Raw genomic sequence first — 21,966 nt, forward strand, 5'->3', positions numbered from 1 at the left:
GTATTGAAATTAAGACTGATGAGTAAGTATTAGAAGAAAATAACTTTGAGTTACATGCAATAGCATTTAATTGCATCATTTAAATTCTTCAGCATTTCAATTTTATATTCATTCAGGGTTTTCCATAATTAATTTGCAGATCTCCAGAATGCATTAGGATGAAACTTTTAAATGGCTGGATGGTTATTAATGGATGACATAAATATATTATTCATTGTTTTTGGTTGTCATGGTAAACAGCACCGAGTACTTCTGACTGAATATTAAACTAAACATCATCCCGTGAATTCAAAAGCAAAATGCATCCCAAGTAATAATTGGTTGAAATACAGAATACTCAAGGTGTCATCTTTTATGCAAAGCCCTTTCTTTAGGATTTTTCCTCCTGAGAAGCTGAGAGGCCTCAGGAGCAAAATGTAAACAATGATTCTCTGCTGCTGTGGAATGCAACAGGTAAATCTGTGGGTGGTCTCATGTGGTTGTTTCTAATTAATGGCCAATCACAGTCAGCTGGCTCAGACTCTCTGTCCAAGACAGAAGCCTTTGTTATCATTCCTTTCTATTCTTAGCCAGCCTTCTGATGAAACCTTGTCTTCTATTCTTTAAGTACAGTTTTAATGTAATATATATCATAAAACAATAAATCAAGCCTTCTGAAACATGGAGTCAGATCCTCGTCTTTTCCCTCATCCAAGAACCCCTGTGAACACGGTCACAATTTCATAATAAATACTCTGTAACAAAATGTTAAAAATGGCTAATATCACACTTTCCTTTTCCCTAGAAAATGGCAGGATCACCCAGGCAAAACTGAATTTCAAGCAGCCAACCTTTTCAAAGATGTCAACACCAGCAGATCTACTCCAGTCCAGAAATACATTCTCAAAGCTCTGATTACCTAAGCAATACTAAAACCTGCAGCCCAACTGAATGCTGCATTGGAGAATAATGGCATTTATACCAAAAAGCACCAGAGAACATGCGTGAGAAGATTGCCTCAGAGAAGCTCCACTGACTCAGGAACAAGCCATTTTTAAACCTCTTACATCACACAGTCTCTAATGAACAATCACCCTCTCACCGCCAGTTTTATGCCCTCACTTTTCTCCTTTAGAGGATGGCCAAATATTTCCCCAAGCTGCCACTTCTGGCCCATCAATCGATCCAGCAGTTTGGCATTGACACAACCAAGTTCAGCAGTGCTTGGAAGTTTCCTGTGTGACGATGGCCTGGGTGCTGTGGCTGCAGGGAAAGCCTTTCCCTCACGTGTGGCTGCACTGCTCGAGCAGCCTTCAGGGACACCCACAGCTAAAGCCAGAGAGCTGTTCCTTACATTCCTCATTTCTCTTCTTCTCCTCCTTTTGGCACCACCCCCTGCACTGCCCATGTCCACACTCCTGACCTACTCCACCTACAAGTGACTGTTGTGGTTTCTGTGCACAGGAAATGGATTCAGCAGACCTAGAGTGCAATGCCACTGCCAATCTGCACAGGTAACACTGGAGGGATGAAATGGTTACACGTTAAGCTTTCACACAAAATTGTCTCACCAAGACTCTCCAAAAAGGCTTTCCTGAACTAGGGGATTCCAACATGGAATTCATGGACAGGGTTTCAAAAGGACATTACATATCTGTTAGTACACAGTAAGGTTTTTGACAGAACCAATAAACCGAGGTAGACCTACTTTGCAACACATTAATTTTAACCCAAGTTTTTGTTTTTGTGAATGAAAAGCAGAGTATTAAACCCAGTTATCAGTATAAAATTGATCTAAAGGTTTTTCAGAACCTGAGAGAGTATTACAAATCTCATAAGATCTTTCCTCTACAGTTAGATGAAACTCATACTCTAGACCAGACAATTTCTTCTCTGGAAACTTTTCAAATCTAGCAAGAACCTTTGAAAACACACTGGAATTATGTAGAATGTTAGGTCAGCAACATGCAAGCAAAGAAAAACAAACAAACAAACAACCCAAACAACCCAAACCTTCTTTCCACACACACTCATAGACCACAGTAAACTTCTTTAAGAGTGAGGAATTACCACAGACTTTTAAAAATAAGCTTTTTGCTTTAAACTAGCAGCCTTCCCCTCTGTTCTGTGCTCATTAGGAATGCAAAGAAAACACATCTCACAGTTCCATCAGCACAGAGCTAAACTGAACTGGTTAAACGGCTGGGCAGAAGCTTCCCATGTTCCTACACTGGTATTTCCAGCTGTGTTTCCCATGTTTGGGACACATACAAGGAAAACGATGCCTTGAACGACAGGGAAGCTTTAGAGTTACTAAAAGCTTCCTTGTATCTGCTGTTAGACACAACGATCTATCAGTGTAGCACTGCAGCTCATTCTCCTGAACCTGGACCAGGAGCTCAGGGCAAAAGTGAAGAGACAGCACAAAAAAGAAAAGCACACATTTATTTGGAATTAGAGCAACGCCTTGGGGTAAAACAACCTACTCCATCTATCATTAATACCTCAGCTGCTAGAAACAAGTGCCAGTTTTATATACCAAGATAGTACTTTCATTAATATCTGGGAAATCTAAGAGGTGCTGGGGAATGCTTAGGTCAGGAAATGACATCTGGCTGGGAATCATCATGAATAAAACTACCCCTTTAAAAAGTAAAGTTAGCTGGGTCTGAATGGAGAAAAATCACAAATGCAGAATATAATGGGTAAAACACTAACAGAGATGTTTGAGAAGCAATCAAAAGCAAGAGCACATTTTTAAATATGTGAAAAGCAGCCAGACTGAAGTAAAAAGGATTTGCTTGCAACACCATCAGAGAAAAATGGGACATGCAAACCAATTCCTTGTCTTTTACTAAAGATGAGAGCCTGTGAGACTGCAACAAAGCAACTCTGCCATGAAACTGCCACAGACTGCTGCAGGTTCAGACTGAAAATGGGGACAATTGGGGTTTAAGTAAGATGATTCGTAAACCATGTAGAAGAAATTTCCTAGAATCCTCCAGACTTCTAACTATAGAGCAGTCATTAAACGTGCAGGAGATGGATAATAGACAGCACGTGTCAAAATGTATTGGTTAAATTACTTAGGAAAGCAAACATTGCATAAGATAGCATTTGGTGTTGGAGATGCTACGTTAGATTTAAAGCGGATTGTCAGTTTCTGCTTTTCCCCAGTTCTTCAAGTTTTTAAAATAAAATTCATGCTTTATAAATATAACTTGCTTTACGAAAAACCCCACAGAATAAACACCTGCACACATTCTATAAATCAACCCATTTCTTTCCTAAGTTCCACACCAATGCTGCCATGGTATTTCTCTGTTCCATTTCAACAGTTTTCTACAACAAAGAAACCCATTCACACTTGTTCTAGCAGACTTTGCACAAGCAATGCAAATCATTGTTATCACTCTCTTTATATTTTCTCAGAGCTTACTTAGACTGAGAATCTAGTGATGCCAACTTGGTTTTAAACCACTTTTTTGTGCTGATTGGCCTTCTACCATTTGAGGAACAGTTCTTATATTTGAGAAATATTGGAAAAGATTCTCCTGAAATATTCTAAGAACACCTGAAAGACCGTTCTGTTCGTTGTGTTTAACAAGGCTTTCTGAGGGTGTTTTATTTTGGTTTGGGGTCTGAGGGAGGCACCCCACGGAAGGGTTGGTTCACCCTCACCTCCGTCAGGACGGACCCGGCTCCCCCCGCAGGGCTCTGAGGAGGCTTTGGGGGCCAAACTCAAAAACAAACCAAAACAAAAATCCAAACACACAGAAAAAAAAACGCACAAAAAGATAGCAAAAAAAATTAACTTGCCATGCGCAGGCACCCGGAAGTCTCCGCCGGTCCGTGTCCATCTGTTCGCCGACCCGGAGGCGAGGCTGAGGGCGGAAACGCTGCCCCCTCACGGCTTCCCGCCCGTTTTCAGGCCTCTGAGGGCGGGAAGAGCCCTCCCCTCACGGGTGCCCGCCCTCAGAAATCCTCAGCAGGGTGGGGAGCTGTGCGGCGCAGCTGTTCCTCGTTCTTTTGAGGACTTCTGCGGGGGTGGGCGGCAGCTGTGAGCGGGCGGTGTTCCGTCCCTTTTAGAGGCTTTTTAGCTCCTTTGCTCAGTGCTGCTCGACTGTGAGGGTGTGGCTGGGGCCCCGTTCCTCACGCCTGCCGGAAGGTGCTGGCGGGCTCCGGCAGCTTGGTGGGTCTTTGTTCGCTGGGAACGCGTGCGGCTGGCAGGTGCTTCTTCCGTCCTGTTTCTCAGGAAAGTTATGTTTCGTGTTTTAAGAGGAGAACGTCTCTGAGGGGGTGTTTACGGCCCGCCCGTGCTGCTTCCCCTTGCGGCTCCTTTGCTTTTGGCTGTGGCGCGGGGTGAGGTGTGAGGTAATACTTTCCTTTCTGCTTGTGGTTTTATATATATGCCTATTATTTTTCAAGTACTTGTATATATATCTGTATATGCTGTACATGTGTACATACATTTATGCTTGTCAGTCTCCGAGGCTGGCAAAAATACTCTGCTGAGCACTTTCAGGGAGGTGAGGGTTAACCCTGCTTGTGAACCTGATGTGTGAGGGATAATTGTTTCACTTATCTCATATACTTAATAACAAGCAGGAAAAATGTGTTTGTGCTGTGTAAGATGATCTAGATACATTTTTATGGTTTGAGTAATCTGCTGATCTGATTGCAAGGTAGTTAAATCATATTAGAGAACTGCACATTAAAAATCTCCTCCAGTAATGTAGCCCTTTGCCCATGAGGGTGAATGTATCTTCATTAAAAAATATTATGTTTCTTTTACATTCTACAGTGTAAACCAAGAAGCGTTATTTTGGTTATTTTGGCCACTCTGCAAAAGTAAACATAACTAAAATAATGTGTTTTACCGTGTTCAGTCTGGATTTAATATCTCCCTTGCTCCTTAAGTAAAAGTGAGGTAAAATGGCAAGAGCTTCTGTCTCTAGGATAGATCTATTATTAACTCTGCTCCTGATGTCCTTGATAGTGTTGCGAGCCTGAAGTTGTCATTACTTGGTAGCAAGGGTATAAATGCTCTATGATATGCAGATACTCATTTCTTCCATCCACCAGCTCAAATCAAGGTTAACAACAGAGCCTCCTAGAGAATATGTTGCAGTGTATTATTTTGGGGCAGAAAGGGCTCTGAATGGGTAACAGCTTTAGACTTTGCTCCTTCTGAAAAATACAGCATTAGCTGCTGTATTGTTTATTTGGTGGTGGACTAAATACTCTTTAAGGGCTCCTTCCAAACCAAACTACTCCATGATTTCCATCAGTGCTATGCTTGCATTGGTGTAATCTTAACAGTGTATTTCTTTTTTTTTAGGGCTGAACCAGTGCTCACCAGGATAAAAGAAAACAGGAAAAGAGTAATTTCTCCATCATTCGATAACATTAAGTATGATAATTTTGAAATAGAGGAGTATCCCCTCTCAGCACAAGGCTTTGACTGGGAGCTGTGGTGCAGGTATCTGAACCCTCCTAAGTCCTGGTGGAAACTGGAGAACACAACTGCTCCAATAAGGTAATAAATAACTAAATTACAGTGTCTAAAAGCTCTCCTGGGTGTGACAGGGGGCAAGTGGGCTCAGCTGTGTGATAGGTTTTACTGACTGTAAACTTCAAATACTTAAATGTCCTTGATGCCTACACAGTCATCAAGAAAACTCCTGTTTTCAGTAGATGTTTTTAAAGGAAACTTTTGTTTTCAGTAGATCTTTTTAAACAGGTTTCCTGCCCAAGTGGAGTGGTAGGCAGGGCTGCTCAGCAGCACTCTGTTCTCCAAATGTCTTGCCTGCTAATTTAGTGCTTACGGGCCAGAAATGGAATTTTCTTTGCAGTTACGTTGCATAAGCAGAGCTGACCTGACAGCTGTGTTCTTTATAGTGTTGTCACATAGGTGCACAGCTGTGCTGTGTCCCAGGAGTTAATGTCTGGTCAGTGACACTGTGAGCAAAGGCTGCATTGGGTCCTTGCTTTGGGACAGTCTGGGTCTGCACTTTGTTCCCATGTCCAGAGTGTTGTCAGACTGGTACAGAACAATCCCTTTGTCTCAGGGAGGGGAGTAGTACCCTCTGAACCCACTGAGCAGCTCTGCTGAGAGTACAGGCCTTGCTTGTAGACACACATTCATTCCAAGGAGGGCACTGGTACCTGTGCTCCAGCTCCCTGCAGAAAGGAAGTGTGAATGCTGTTCTTACCTCCTGAAAGCAGAACCTCAAACAGCACTGGCAGCTGTTTTTCATCCAGCAGCTATCTTGGCAGGCAGGCACTTTTCTCAGGTTCTGTCAGTTTAACACCCTCTGAACTGCACTGACCTATGAACAGAACCTAGAATTGGAAAGCAGGAGATAAAAATTAACAGGTTTGCCAAAGACAAACGTGAAAAGGGGTTAATTTCCACAGCATTAGAAATAGTTATTGCTGTTAATGAACTCTGTTGACACTATAAAAATGTTCCTGTGAAGACAGGTTGAGAGAGTTTGGGTTGTCCAGCCTGGAGAAGAAAAGGCTCCAGGGAGGTTTACAGCACCTTCCAGTACCTAAATGGTGATTCCAAGAAAACTGGTAAGGGACAGAAGTAGGTAGTGATAGGGCAAGAGGGAACAGCTCTAAACTGACAGAAGGCAGGGTTATGTTAGATATTGAGATGAAATTCTCTCTGTGAGTGTGGTGAGGCACTGGAACAGGTTGCCAGGGAGGTTATGGATGTCCATTCATGGAGGTGTTCAAAGCCAGGCTGAATGGGGCTCTGAGCAACCTCATCTGTTTGAAGATGTACCTGCTCATGGCTGGGGTTTGGAATGAGATGATCTTTCAAGTCCTTTCCAGCCCAAGCCATTCTATGATCCTGTGATTAATTATACAGAGTAACCATTATGATTTTTAAAATTAAAAGTAGTGAAACACCAAGTAATGACTTTTCCATTTTACCCCCAAACTCTGTTCCACATGAGGACTGGGCAGTGCATGTACTTTATGAATTTCAGGTTTGTTCCCTAGCTCTTTCCCTGGCACATTTTTTAATTCAGTGCAATATGCTGCATGTGTGTGTTGGATAATTAAAACAAGCACACCAACAAACAAAGCCATGTGTCTTGATGGATGGTTTCTATCTGCCTCCATTATTCTTTTAGAATTATAGCAAAGGGAAGCAGGTGCACTGAGAAACACTTAAAAACAACAACAAAGGCAAAAGTACCTATCATAAATGAAGCATAAGTTTTGTATTGATGTTAACTGCTATTTTCTTCATTAATAAATACATCAAAGATGGTCTTTCATTGCTATAAAACGGGTACTATAGCACTTGGAGGCATATATAGATTTCTGTAGAACTGTACAATTTGTGATTAAGACAGCCTATGATCTGTTTGAAAGCAGATGTGTCCACTAGCTGTAGCTTGAGTGTTCTCCATAAAAGCAGGGTGATTTCTCCTGTACTGCTAATTAATATCTTGTCATTACCAGAGTGCCAGCATAATAATCTGAAAACACATATTTATTTCTTGCAATTGTGGATTATAAGGTAGGAGAAAAATGAAAAGGCTAAATGACTCTGTATCCTCTACTCATAAGGTGAAATTGTACCCTCTGTGGCTGAACTCTTACCTGACTAAAATTTGCTCTGTGTAGCAAAAATTGGTTGGTTCCCACCATGACATAAGTAGAGTTTACTGATCCAGTAAAGCTATGTGATTTGTTTAGGTTTGGCTCAGGGTAATGGACTAATGTTATGCTGGTAAAGGCAGGCTTTGCTTGATTCTGTATTAAAAAAATGTATCTGGATGGTCCTATTCAAGAAATAATCTCTTTCTTTAGGTAAGCTTCCAGACACAAGTTTTTAGCTCTAGCTGAACCTGGCTTCTGGCTAAACACACAGAACTGCACATCATTTGCAATTGTCACAGGCAAGAGCCTTGAGGACTTAGCAAGGACAGAGGCTACACTGGCTGGTGCCCCAGAAACAAAACTGGGGCACCTGGATCTCACACTACTAGCACTGAAATCCTTACTGCTCTGGTGAATATTTATGTCCAATAATTTGACTCTAATTTCCTTCAATGGTGCTCATTTCACTTTAGAATTAGGAATGTCAGAAGGCAAGGCTCAATAAAGCTCTTTGAGAAATACTTTCTTAAGAATCTGTTTTGCTGCATCATTTTACGTAGCAATGATAAATACAGTCTGTGCCTGAAAAATAAAATTCTTCATAATTTATCTGCTAATTTTGGTTGCTGATGATTTATTCTTCCAGAAGTCCTGCACTGCTTGGATGCTTCATAGTGGACAGAGAATACTTCCAAGAGATTGGATTGCTGGATGAAGGCATGGAAGTATATGGAGGAGAGAATGTGGAGCTTGGAATCAGGGTAAGGAAGGCAAACAATTAGCCCATACTGGTGGCTTACATTTAAAATATAGCTTACTTCTTATTGCAGAGGGGGAAAGCAGTCCAAACCATGGATGATGGCATGGAAAGGAGATCCACAGCTCTGCAGACATGTACATTTATTTGAGGAGAGAGGAGGGAAAAAAGAGCAATAGCTCTCTTTACAGAACTTAATCTGGGACAAGGGTAGATGTGTAGAATTTGGGATTGTTCTTTCAACAGAGTTTTGCAGAGTTGATAGCTAAATTTCCCTGCTTACCTGTGGTCCCAGACTCAGTAAGAACAGTTTCTCACAGGTGTGATGAGAAAAACCTTTCTAGATTACTTGGTTTATTTAAATTAGGAAAATCACTGTGGAGCAAAGTAGAATATAGGGGCATTTATGCTGCCTTCCAGACAGAAGGGAATTAAGGTATTCATAATGTGAATATATTGTGAGTGCATATATTTTCTTTTTCCATTGTACACTCTTCACCTGTTTACTATAATGCAGTATTGTGTGTGATTTGTGTACTTCTTTCTGTATCTCTTCACAGTTTAACACCTTTCTGTTCTCTTTGAGAATCTCTCAGGTTTTTGATAAGGGTGGAATTCCTAGGTAGATAATGGTAGTGAAAAATGGGGTGGTGTGTTATAAAAATAAATTGTGAGCCCTGCTAGGAAAGGTAAGGGAGAGGTAACATTGTGTTTTGAGCCTTTTAGCTGCCAGAATATCAGCATACCGTTGTACAATAGCAAAAAAAGGGGAACTTACTGTAAGAATAGATAATTATCTCCTGAGACAGCAAGATAGAACACAAAATACTCATTTTTATTTCTGGCTTCTTGAAATTCTTTTTCTTCCGCCTGTTAGAGATAAAGAGGTTTTTCAGCCAGAGTGAAGCACAGACCCTCTTTCAGCTTTCTCTCTCCCTCTTTCACTTGTTTAAGGAAAGGGAGAGAGAAATGCAAGACTGCTTCTTTTAATAACATTGTTCTTCTCACTGTAAGGGCCAGAGAGCTGCCTTCTGCTCCCAAAAACTTATTTTGCAGCTCAGTGTTGCAATGAGTTGAAAATTACCATCACTTTGATTTTTCTGTTCTTTTTCCAACTGACAAAACATTATTGTTTCCTCATGAGTGCAAGGAGTTTTCTCTGGGTTTGCATCATGAGATGTCTCCTGTCTGGGCTGCAGCACTTAGCCTTGGAGGAGTTGATGTTGGTATGTTGGTAGACAAGGCCAGAGAGACACAATCTCTGCATAATTGAAATTTTGGAGTATGCTGGATCACTGAAATAAGGCCTGACACTGCTCTGATTTCCTTATGGCTTTTTCTCTGGCTCCAGGGAAGCAGTGCCTGACCTACATAAAATACTCTCATCTGTAACAGAGTGTAGTGTGCAAGGTAACATAATACGTGCTTCCTTATCTGAATTTATGCTGGCTTGGATCTGCCTGTATGAAAACAAATTCCAGAGCTGTAATAAATTACAGATTGTTTAACAGTTTATTAATGCTCTTCTGACAATCCTCAGTGTGTCTGAGATCATCCAAGGGTGAGACTCAGTGAGGGGAGACCTCAGTGTGGTCTTCAATATCCTCACCAGGGGAGGTGGAGGTGCAGGCACTGATCTCTTCACTCGCGTGGCCAGGGGCAGGACCCAAGGGAATGGCCTCCAGCTGTGTCACAGAAGGTTTAGGTTGGATATCAGGAAAAGGTTTTTCACTCACAGGGGTGGTTGGGCACTGGAACATCTCTACATTACTTGTGGTGCTTTCAGCTGTGGGGCTGCTGATGAGTGCCTTAATCAAAATAGTCATTGTTCTACAAAAACGACATTGTAATTACAGTATTAGTGCAATAAATAATGTTTCCCTTTTAAAATGCTGCTCTCCAATCTGTGACTATGTAGGCTCACTGCACCTCCTCTTTCATTGTCGTTTTCCTTTTTTTAAAGAAGTGTCTAGATTTTTTTAGTATTCTGCTGTGTGAAAAGCATTCTCATTCAGGATAATGGACAAGCAGACACTGTCTGTCCAAAATGGCCTGCTAGGGAAATTTTATGCAAAAGCTTGTAAGAGCAAACATCTAGAGGAAGAACTGGAGAGTTTATTTTTGACTGCAGAAATAGCACATGTTAGAATCATTTGAGCTACCTGTTTATCTGAAACACAGTGGGTAGAACATGGTCCCATGTCCATCTATCACTGATTTTGTTCCAGAGGATGTAAAACTTCTGTGAGGAATTAGACCCTGACAAATGGAGACTTTTCCCACTATCCTCACCCAGGAGTTATGTTTGTCACCTCATCATCTGCACAAATATCTAGTTATTTATGTTATAGGAGTGCAAGAAAATCACCAACTATTGGAAACTGTATTTGAAGGATCCATTGCTGGCAAACCATTACAAGCCACAGAGAGCAGGACTTTGGAGGATTGTTCTCTTGATTCTGAATTTGCTTCAGAGCTGCTACTCAGCTCTGTTGGTCTCTGATTTGGAATACTGTTTTAACTTCTAAGATTTTTACCCTTGTCTATGGATTTGCAACAGCATTTGTAAAATACTAAACATGTATTATTAAATAAATATTAATAGAAATCTTTTGCCTTGAGCTAGAAGCTGGCAGATGAGTTCAAAACATGAATGGATTTGATTCTTAGAAGAAACTCTTTACTTTTCAACCAAATGTTTTCTTGTAAATCTGTTTATTTGCCTCATAAGACAAAAAAGGCAGGCTGGTTGATGCAGGACTTAATAGAATCCTCTTTGAGCAGTTCAATCATTTTAACTGGGGTTTAGAAAGATTCATTTACTGTCAAGAAGCATCATATTTATAAAATCAAGTTAGAATGAGTGGTGCTTCTTTTTTGTTCAATCATTCCCAATTGAATGGACTTAAGTGTGCTTTTAAATTACCAGGTTGCATTTGGAGGGCAGATTGGAATCACATTTTCATCCATGTGCCCAAGCAGGAACTGTGTTGGTAACTGCCTTAAAAGAATGTGAGTGTAAGGCTGGTGTTTCTCAGTGTCATTTGGGCTCAGCTTCTGGCTTGGGCCTGCACAAGCAGTTCTTGTGGCCGTGGAAGACCCTACAAATCCTCTGCCATCAGTTGCATTCATTCAGCCAGATTCTGCTTTGCATGGTTCATGTCTGGTTTGCAGTAGGCTTCTTAAAGGCCTCTTCCAATTCCTACTGAAGTCAGAAGAAGATTTTCTATCAAAAGCAACCCTGTAGCAATTCTTTTGTCTTTTAAAGCAGCCTACATACTTGATAAAGCTCTGGAATATCTGTTACAAGAAGTTATTTGTGCCACTTTTAGGGATGCCCTAACAAATACTCCGTGATTTGCCTCAGGTCCCAGACTAAGTCATCATCAGAGTCCTGGGAATGCCAGCCCAGGCTTTGACTTAGAGTAATTCTGTGTGTCACAAAGACTTTGTGCTTGCAGATGAATTCGTGTTCACTAGGATATAATGGCCCTCTTAAGTGGGTAAGAGGAAAATTTATTAGAAGCTAAAAGCTCTTTAAGGGATTGGGTCTTGTTCCAACTAAATGCTATATCAGGACTTTACATCAGGTGACCCAGGAGGAAAATTGCATTTATAGTTAGACTGAGTGTGGCGCACTACTTTTGTGTAGTATATTTCTGTAGTGAAATTAATTGCTTCATTTCTTGCTAGTCGGGTGGTTTGTCTGCAGACCTTTTGTGAATCTCGTGCTGTTTCTGATGGTGGAGAACTGGAGGAATGCAGTTAATGAATAGAGATGGAGAAATTAGTTACTTGAGCAAAAAATAGTCCCAGGGTTCTTTGGGGTATTTTCCATACATGAGGGTCCCTCTGTGGCAAAGCAAGCAGATGTGAAGTCTGTCATGGCTCTCTCTGATCTATTGTTTTGGAATTCCAGAAGTTAATATTTGTTTGTTAGTTTCGGGCTGGGTCTTTGGGTCTTACCTATCTTGTCTTTTCTTTAACCTCCTCCCCACAACATGCTTCTGGGATCGTGATTTTTCATTGCTTTTTTCATTGCTTCTTAGTTAAGTGAGTCTCTCCCATTTGGTGCCTAGAAACTGATGGCTGCTTACATGTTCCAGCCATTTCCAGTCCACAATGTGTGTGTGTATCCTGATTGTTTCTCACCTGAGATCTTTCTTACAATATTGCCCTTGGGATAGTGTTCTTTTTGTTAATCACAGGCAAGTGAAGGTACTTACACTTGGCCCCAAATCTCCATATTTATGGGGAAACATTTCACCCTTTTTCCTCTTTACCTGGAAGTTTCCAGCAATTTTACCTGTCAGTGTTCCTAACACAGGCCATAAATGACACGAAACTGTGACTATATTGCATGTAAATAGATGTCTGACTTTATTAAGGAAAGCCTTTGCACAGCTGTCCTGGCCATGGCTGGGGTGGAGATAATTTTGTTCCTAGAAGCTGGTACAGTGCTGTGTTTTGGGTTTAGGATGAGGATAATGTTAAACTGCACCAACAGTGTTCAAGCTCAAGTGAAGTTTCACAGCACATAGGCTACACTGGGTTACATTTTCTCCTTCTCCTTGCCATGCTCTTGTTCTAGCTCCTGCAGCAGCTCACCAGTGCTTTGGCCCTGCCAGCACAGTGGTCTGCCCCACACTGCTGCCTCTGAACACCTCTGCTTCAGTAAACTTTTATTTTCTTTCAGATACAGGGTTAATTGTAATGCTAATCAGCTCGTGATTTGCCCTGCTGCCTCACAAACTGTTTTGTTAGGCAGATTGACGGGCTGGCGTGCCAGTGTGATAAATATGGCCAGGAGACTCCTTTAAAAAGGCCTTTATTACCTGAGGGGTTGCGCACAGCGCCGCTGCTCCCACAGCACGGTGCTGAGGAGGAGGAGGAGTGCAGCAGGAGGGTGCGTGCAGCTTTGTCTCTCGGCAGAGCTGGGGCTTCCACCCTCAAGAGAATCCTTAGGAAGATGATGTTGGCTTGTAGGCCAGGGGTATCACCCAAGCTGAGCACTATTAAAGTTATGGTGGCAGGACGGAATCCGGCTCTGGTCAAGGGTGGGTGATTTAGTGTGGTTCTGGGGGGTTAAAGTCAGAGTTCATGTGCTGGTTTGTTGTTTTGAGAGGGTTCATATAGTTCCCACAGCCTCTCATTTGAATTCAGTCCGGGTGCAAGGCCTGGGAGCAGGGGAGCAGGGGAAGTGGTTCCTGACAGGAATGGATACAAATCTAAGGTGAGATGGAAAGGGGCACAAATGCAGAGTATGACTGAGAGAGATACAAATACAGGGTAAAATGGTAACATAGAACAACAGCAACTCAAGGCAAGTCCTAGAACTCTGACATTCGATGTTTAACAACAGACCAACACTTCAAATTAAGACCCTATCCATTTCATTAACATCAACTAGCAATTACTTCTCTAAAAAAGAGCTCTCATCTCCAGGGTTTCATTTCTCACACCAAGAGGTAGAAATGTCAGGAAAGGAACCAAGAAGATTGAAGGGATTTTTCACCCAACTGCTGTGTTGTGGGACTGTTTGCATGGAGAGGGAGTAGTGGGCTGTGCCATGTGTGCCTGGTGTCCCTTTCTGTCCTTGCTGCTGGGCCTACCTCCGTTGCACTCCACTGAGCAATGGAGATCTTCCCCAAATATGCCTCAGGAAAATTAATCAAGATGTTCCCCATTTTTGCACTTGCAGCTATCATCACTTCTTGTAGTCTTAAAGCCATGTTTTTAGCTTGTTTTCAGTAAGAAGGCCAATATCCTTTGCCACTAGGGAATGATTTGCTCTACAGAAAACATCCTCAGTACGTGATCACAAGTGCTGCTCAACAGTACAAGGTTGGTGATGTGTAAAGGCAAAGGGCTGAGAAGTCCAAAAATAGAAATATCCTTAGTTGTTACTCTGAGATAACTTTTAAATACTGCTTTTTCATATAATGATTCTCTTTAAATTTTCGTTAAAGCTTTAAATAGAGAGAAGTTTATTTTGCTTTTATCCATTTTGTGAATTAAGAGGAGACTATTTCTAGATTGAAGCCTGAAAGAAAAAGATGGTAAAGATTGACCAAATGTTGCTTCTTACAAGATGTAGCCAATGCTTTTCATAGCTCACACTTTCACCAAGACAAAAAGAATTCCTTAGCAGTGCAAGTGTGGCATAAGCACTTGCCTAGCACCCTGTGTAACCAGCAGTGGCTTATCTGTGTGCACAGGATTATTCCTGAGGTTAATTTTGTTTTGCAAAGTACCTCACTGGGTCAACAATTTGAATCCCAAGATGACACAGACTAAAATTCTCTCTTTACAGGATTGTAATTCCAACAGGTTAAAAAAAGAAAGGCTCTATTGAGAACAAAACAAGTAATTGCCATGCCTCCAAATTCTGCCAGTCATGACACTACTGAGTTTTTTGGCTTGCTCTGGTTTCAGTCACTCCTACATTGGAATAATTGTTTTTCCCTCTGTTCTTATGAATGCCTCAGCAGGTAATCTGCAGCTACAGCATGTGTAATTATACATTACCAGTGAATCAGTTTTGTGGTTTTGCTGTTTCTGGGGAGAGAACATGTTATTAGCTGCTCCCACAGGAAAGAAAAGTATTACAGCAGCAGCTAACATGGGACATCACTATACCCTACAAGGAAGGATGAGGAGGCACTTGGAGATTTCTCACAAGTGTTTTTTCACCAACTGTGCATGTGTAGTTGCACATTACCAACTGGGAAGTAATACAGATATATTTATGTTTTATGAGAGGAAAGTGTTATTTATAGCGGTATGGGAAATAGTAAAACAGTTTAACTCAATATACACTTACACATCAATGGACTCAGGTGAGATGCAAGTTAATTAGTGCATTATTAGCCTCATGTTTAATGCTCTCCTGCACTTTCAAGTCATAGTGTAATTGCCATTGTACCTTCTTATATTCCAAGTCTTCACGGCCTAAGCTGGGAAGATTCCATATTTGTGGCTTTCCTCTAGAATTTAATTTCCTTGAGATATTTTAATATTGCAAGACTGATTTAGTAATCTAACAAAGATTAGAGGAAGACCAGTGAGGGAGAGCAAGGGGTTGTTGTGGTAGTGCAGAAGTGAGTAGATGACTGAGATGGGTTCACCAGGATGGATGCAGCATGTTCAGGTCACAGGTGTGAAGGCCAGACACCTTTATGTGTGTGACAGCACCTTATGTTGTAAGGCAAGGCAGTGAGGCAAAAGACCAGCCTGGCTGAACAGGGAATTCTTCAGGAGCTCTTGCCTCAGTCTTTAATAGTACTGATAGAATTTGGGCTACTGTGCTGTGGAAAGGGACCTGGGGCTCCTGCCAATGGCAAACTGAATGTGGGTCAGCAGTGCCCTGCAGCCAGGAGGGCCAGGCCTGTCCTGAGGCCCAGCCAGGAGGGCCAGGCCTGTCCTGAGGCCCAGCCAGGAGGGCCAGGCCTGTCCTGAGGCCCAGCCAGGAGGGCCAGGCCTGTCCTGAGGCCCAGCCAGGAGGGCCAGGCCTGTCCTGAGGCCCAGCCAGGAGGGCCAGGCCTGTCCTGAGGCCCAGCCAGGAGGGCCAGGCCTGTCCTGAGGCCCAGCCAGGAGGGCCAGGCCTGTCCTGAGGCACAGCCAGGAGAGCCAGGCCTGTCCTGAGGCACAGCCAGGAGGGCCTGCCCTGTCTGGGGACATCAGGTGTGAGGGTTTCCAGGATGAGGTGAGACATTCATCTGACTCTATATATTTTAGAAGGTTGATTTATTATATTATGATGTTATGTTATATGATATGAAAATGATATATTAAAACTATACTAAAGAAAGAGAAAGACATCAGAAGGCTAGCAAAGAATGAATAATAAAAACCCATGACTGACTAGAGTCTTGACACAGCTGGCTGTGATTGGTCATTAATTAAAAACAATTCACATGGCAGCAATCAAAGATGCACTTGTTGGTAAGCAACCTCCAGACCCCATTCCAAGCAATCAGATAATTATTGTTTGCATTTCTTTTCTGAGGCTTCTCAGCTTCTCAAGAGAAAATCCTGGTGAAGGGATTTTTCATAAAATATAACCGTGACAACAGAGGTGGCTGGCACTGGAACAGGCTCCCCAGGGAAGTGGCCACCACAGCGAGTCTGACAGAGTTGAGGAAGTGTTTGGGCCATGCTCTCAGACACGTGGTGTGACTCTTGTGGTGTCCTGTGCAGGGCCAGTGATTGAACTTTGATGATCCTTGTGGGTCCCTCCCACCCCAGCATGTTGTATTCTATGATCAGGCTTTAGGCACAGTGCAAGATGAACAAGACTGATCAGGCTAAGTGTAGCTGTGGTAAGGAGAGAAAGGTAAAGCCATAAAAGATGGCCAGCACAGTACATTGCTCCATGAATACTAAACCAGTGGCAATCCTGTTTTTCAGTCTCCTTTTGTGCTTTTTAAGACAAAAAGTGATTTCTTTTACTTCCTGTTGCTAACATCAACTTGGCAACGCAGTGATTGATGTGTGGGTTCTTGACTGTGCCTGGCAATGAGATGGACACACTTGGCAGAGAACTGGATGGGGCCCTAAGTGACCCTTGCCATGTGTTACCTCCAAGTAACACAGGTGGAGAGTGGTTCCTGCAGTTCCAAGGAGCAGCACACCATGCATAGTTTAACAGTACACTCTAACAGTTTCGCAGCTCATGAAGATACATGCAAAATTAATCCCTGCAGAACAAAACAATTGAAAAAGTACATAATGAAGCAATTAGCTAAAAGAGGAAGACAAGTAATGACCATTTAATTTGTGAAGAATCCTTACATGGATTAGGTTTTCAATAAGAGTGTTCTATGAAGGCACAATTAATGTAAAATGAGGCCTGTGAGGCAATTAATGATGACTTCAAAAGTTAGATTTAAGGGATAATTTACATATTAAAACTGAAGAGCAGCTCTAGTTATGTTAAAGTCTTTTATTTTTCTTTTAAAAAGCCTTTTAGATTGTGAGGGGGTGTTTTTGTAGGTTACTTAGAGTTTCACATTAATCTGTCAGCTTGGTTATGAAAAAAGGCTGTTCTTCCATACAAATAAATAAGTTTACCTGAAAGTAAGTATGACAGGATTGTGTGATGATCAGACATTATTAATAAAGGTTAACTGAATTCAGCGGAGATATTACCTAAATAAATATTAACATATTCCATCCAGTGGGTATAGTTTCTAGCTCTGCAGAGGCAGATACCCAGTAACAAATGTGCACGACAATCCAAAAACTTCCAGGGTGTGATGGAAAAGCCACTGATAGCAACTAGAAATATGAGCCTTGATTTCAGTGATCTTTGTGTCTGACACTCTCTCTGTCCTTTCTGCAGTCACCTGTCCAGATACCAAAATAAAAATGCAGATTCAAAATGATTATGGTATTAAATGCAAATAGCTTATTCCTACTTGTCTGTAGAACATCAGGCTCATTACTTTTATCAGTAAACAATTAATGGTAATGACAAAGGATGACAAGATTTTACAATAAATTGTTCCCAAAAATATATTTCAAAGATACTGGTAACTAATTAGTTTGTATCCACAGTAGTAATTAATTTACACTGACTGTTTTTTTAACTCTGGGGCATCTTTAATGAGTACTTCTAATTTTGTAATCTGATAAAAGCAGCTCAGCCACGAGGGTTTGCAGGCACACTGCCTTCTCTGTGCAGACCTCAGGCCACAGAATGCACTTCTCAGAGTTACAGCCAAGCCTGCTCATCTGTTTCCAGCAACTGATATGTGTAATTAAGAAAACAATGCAACCCCCCTTTATGTTCTTACATCATGTTTTCTGTAGTGACAACATGCTGAAATGGAATATCCCTTCCTGTTAGTTAAAAATTTAAATAACCAACAATTTCCCTTTATGTTTTCTAGTCGTAATTTCAGGTAAGAGGTAAACGAGCTGCAAGAATCATCTGTAGGGTGTCCTAACAATCCCTTTGTAAGATCATCTTGACCTTTTAGCCTTGCTCGGTCACTACCTCAGTTTCTCCAAAAAAAAAAAAGTCTAACTAGATCATATACATGTCTAAAATAGTTGCTCTGGGCCTGTCTAGAAAGTGCATTCTTCATGTTTAACAGTTTTCTAAGGCATCAGTTTTGTTTGCAGGAATGTTAATAACCTGAGTTGTGGATGCAGAGTGATCTTGTTATAGTTCTTAGAGTTTACTTCAGTCATAACCATCCATTCTGGAAATGTGCTCTGCCAGTTCCTTTATTACCCTGCTCTCCTCCTGTGGGGCATGACTAAACTATTGAGCTTTTCTCTGTTCAACCTCTTAAAACTTCCACTCACCTCACTTCAGCCAGCTCAAGCTTGTTACTGTTTCTGTGGGGTGAAAACAATGAAACTTCATTAAGGGGGCAAAACCTGGGCTTAGTCTAAACCATTAATGGTAACGTAATTAACTTGAGTGCAGCTCTGGCAGGTTACATCTGCCCTGGCAGTGCTACAGGAGGGTAAACTGGGCACACAGTCTTGCCCAGAACACCACCATTTGTTGTGGTTGTATTCAATCCCTGAATTGACTACTTACAGCATTCCATTTTTTTTAAATTTTATTTTATTTATTACATGAAGCTCCGAAATCTTTCATCAGACCTGGCTTGTTCTGCTTTTCTGCTTTCTCTCTTATTTTACCAGAGTGTTCACAAAGGAGAACACTCACACATAAAACAGTTCACAACACCAACAATGAACAAATACCAGGAAAATCTGGGCACCAAAAAGATTCCCAAATACACCCAGCAGAATTTCCAGTTTCCCTTTTGTTACAGACAAATAGAATAGTTACAGTAAATGGCAGGGGCATTAATTTGGTGCTTCTGTCCACTCTTGTCTGTTGTGACTCTGCCACCACTGAGTTACCACAGACTTAAAACCTGGAGCACGATGTTTCCCTTTAATCTTTCTCATGGTCCTTCCAAGAAAAAGGTCTGATTGTAGCAAAATAAATTCTATTTGTGATTAGCAATCAGGCAGTCCTGGTATAATCCTGTGTTACCTTCCTGGGCTTACACGTAACCTGCCAATCTGAAAGGGGACATATCCCCTCCATCCTTCCCCTTCTTTCCTTTCTTCCAGAGAAACCTTCCACATATCTTTGTAGTCAAACAGAGTAGAAAGAATTTGTATAACATAATGAACTCATGTCTTTGGTCCCAGGTGTAATCCCTGAGGCCTTTGAGGGCCCTTCTTTGCTAGAAATACAGAGCAGCCAGTGTCTGTCCCTTTTCCTTGTCTCTTGTACCTGTGTGTATGGACTTAGAAAATGTAAAATGAGAACAAATGCCTTGAAATGTGGCCATTCTGTTCTCTCTCATGCCTGTATCTGTCACCAGTTGCTAACAACTTTTTCTTTCTATATAGTATCTGCTTCAAGTGTGGATTTTAGCATTTGTTTGCAGAAAACCTTAATGTATCTTTGTATCTGTCCTATAAAAGACGGAGATGCTCTGAACTCCTGTGCTGCTGTTCTCTTTTTTTACCTCTCCAGTGAGGTGTTATCCTCAGATGAAACAGTCTAATCAGAGCTGATGGCCATATTCAAGCCAGTCCCAGGGGCTCTATCTTCCTCTTTGAAGACCCTCAGAAACAGAAGGAAAAAGTCCCATGATGAGACAATAATCAGTTGTATTTGCATATTTCCTCTTAAATACTTAACCAATATTTAAGCAGTTAATTGTTAATTTAGACCAACTTTTAAAATGTTGTCTTGCTTCCTGCATGAAAGGAGATCCTTTCAAAGCCACCATGGGGTCAGCCTATTCAGCATATTTATCTTTGCCATTAGCTTTTGGGTGAAAGTGCTGCTTCTGTGTAGAGGCCACAAATGCTGTTTGTGCTTCCTGTTGCAGAATGTTTATTACACGAGCAGTCAGCAGCTCCACGTGGGTGTTCTGAGCCCCACCATCGACGACGATGACAACAGATGCCTGGTGGATGTCAGCAGCAGGCCCAGGCTCATTGAATGCAATTATGCCAAAGCCAAGAGAATGAAGCTTTACTGGCAATTTACTCAGGTAATTTTTGCCCAGCAGCCATTTCAGAAAGTTTTGAAGCTCTGTTTCTGTGTTGAAGTGTGAGTAATCTGTTTATTAGCAGAACAGAACCAGATTTATCCTCGCTTGCTTTGCACAGAGCCAGGAAGCTCTGTGCAGGTTTAGTTTTGATCCCAATGTCAGCTACCTCAGTAGGGTACAAAACTTGTATTATATTTTCTGAGTTCACCATGAATAACTCCTAAGGCACAGCACTGTTATGGGGAGTGGGAAAAAAAGGTTATTTCAGTGGAGTCAAATGCAAAGTAACCTATTTAGGAAAGAGGAACAGAAATCTGTTTGGTTTTCTTTTAGAAGTAGCTGTCACAAATGGTGGTAGTGGCTCATTGGTGCTAACAGCCTCATAATGAGCTAGTTCTGCAGTTTCTTTTGTAAAAAGGCTCAGGCTTTTACACATGAGTGTGAGAGAGGCAGAAAGAGGCTCGAGGAAAGGCTGGGAGGTGCTTTCACAGGGATGAGAATGCTGATAGGACACTAAGGCCAGGCCTGGTGTCTGCATTCCTAACTGATTTAGAAACATGAGGGAGAGTAAAGAATCCACACAAGTTCTGGGGCTGGAAAAGGTGCTCCAACACTTAGGGAGATCACTCTGGTTTAGCTAAGAGGAAACAGCAGGGTGACTCAAGGCATCTCAGTGCTTCCACAGTGGAACACTTCCAACCACTGGAACCTGTTTTGGCTTCAGGCTAACCTATACCCTGAGGACAAAACAGGTTCCAATGGTTGGAAGCCAAAGACAGTCAAATTCTGTTTTTCAAAGAAAGATGAGTTTTTCCCAAGGTAAGTTTAACACAGTGGAACTTTGCCATGTCAGGTGCTGGCATGCAGATTTGTGGTGGTTAGTGGTGAAAAAGCCATTTTCAATAACTAGACACTATGATCAGAGTCCCAAGGAGCTCAGCCTAAATTCCGTGTTAGAATATGCAGATCAATTGAAATACTGGTGCAAATTCATTTCCTAATTTTCTTCACTTTGCACTCAATTTATTTCTTAGGCCCTAGAGACTGGTTTAATCATAAGCATATAATGATAATGCAAGTAGTTCAGTTTCTGGGTTAAAATGCATGAAGCCTCCTTCTTATGAAGCATTCAGATTAGAGAACTTAGATTAATTAAATACAACACCCACACAAACGAAATAAAATCATCATTCAGTATTTTTGTTTTCCAAGGGAGTTATTTCTCACAAATAATCTCATCTAAACCCCATAAACCTTTGGAAGTCTGTTAACATGTCTGGGAAAGAGATAAAAATCTTGGGTTTCCTAGTTGTGCTGAAAGGAGTTTCTCATTTATCTGGCTGAAGAAGAGTACCTAGGTATAACCTATGCTAAGGCTGGTAAATAGCAATGTGAAGTTGTGTTCCTCACATCACTTGTGCTATATTAGGACAATATTTTCATCCATGGAGAGAAAAAGAGAAAGAACAAGGCAGTGAGGTGCTCCTAGGCATGAGCTGCAGTTGCAGGATGTGAATGTGTAAAGGTTTGGACCCCTCACTGTCAGCAGGACATGGAGATGCT

General features: G+C 41.6%; 1 long non-coding RNA gene across 1 annotated transcript; it reads left to right on the forward strand.

Annotated features, from left to right (window-relative positions):
- The first annotated feature begins 3,829 nt into the window (after positions 1–3,829).
- LOC143692234 (uncharacterized) lies at positions 3,830–8,348 on the forward strand. The gene is made up of 3 exons (XR_013180128.1): positions 3,830–4,353; positions 5,321–5,518; positions 8,252–8,348. It is a non-coding gene; the product is annotated as an uncharacterized LOC143692234 (long non-coding RNA).
- Positions 8,349–21,966: the final 13,618 nt, after the last annotated feature.

This window comes from Agelaius phoeniceus, chromosome Z, assembly GCF_051311805.1.
Source record: "Agelaius phoeniceus isolate bAgePho1 chromosome Z, bAgePho1.hap1, whole genome shotgun sequence".
Taxonomy (NCBI): domain Eukaryota; kingdom Metazoa; phylum Chordata; class Aves; order Passeriformes; family Icteridae; genus Agelaius; species Agelaius phoeniceus.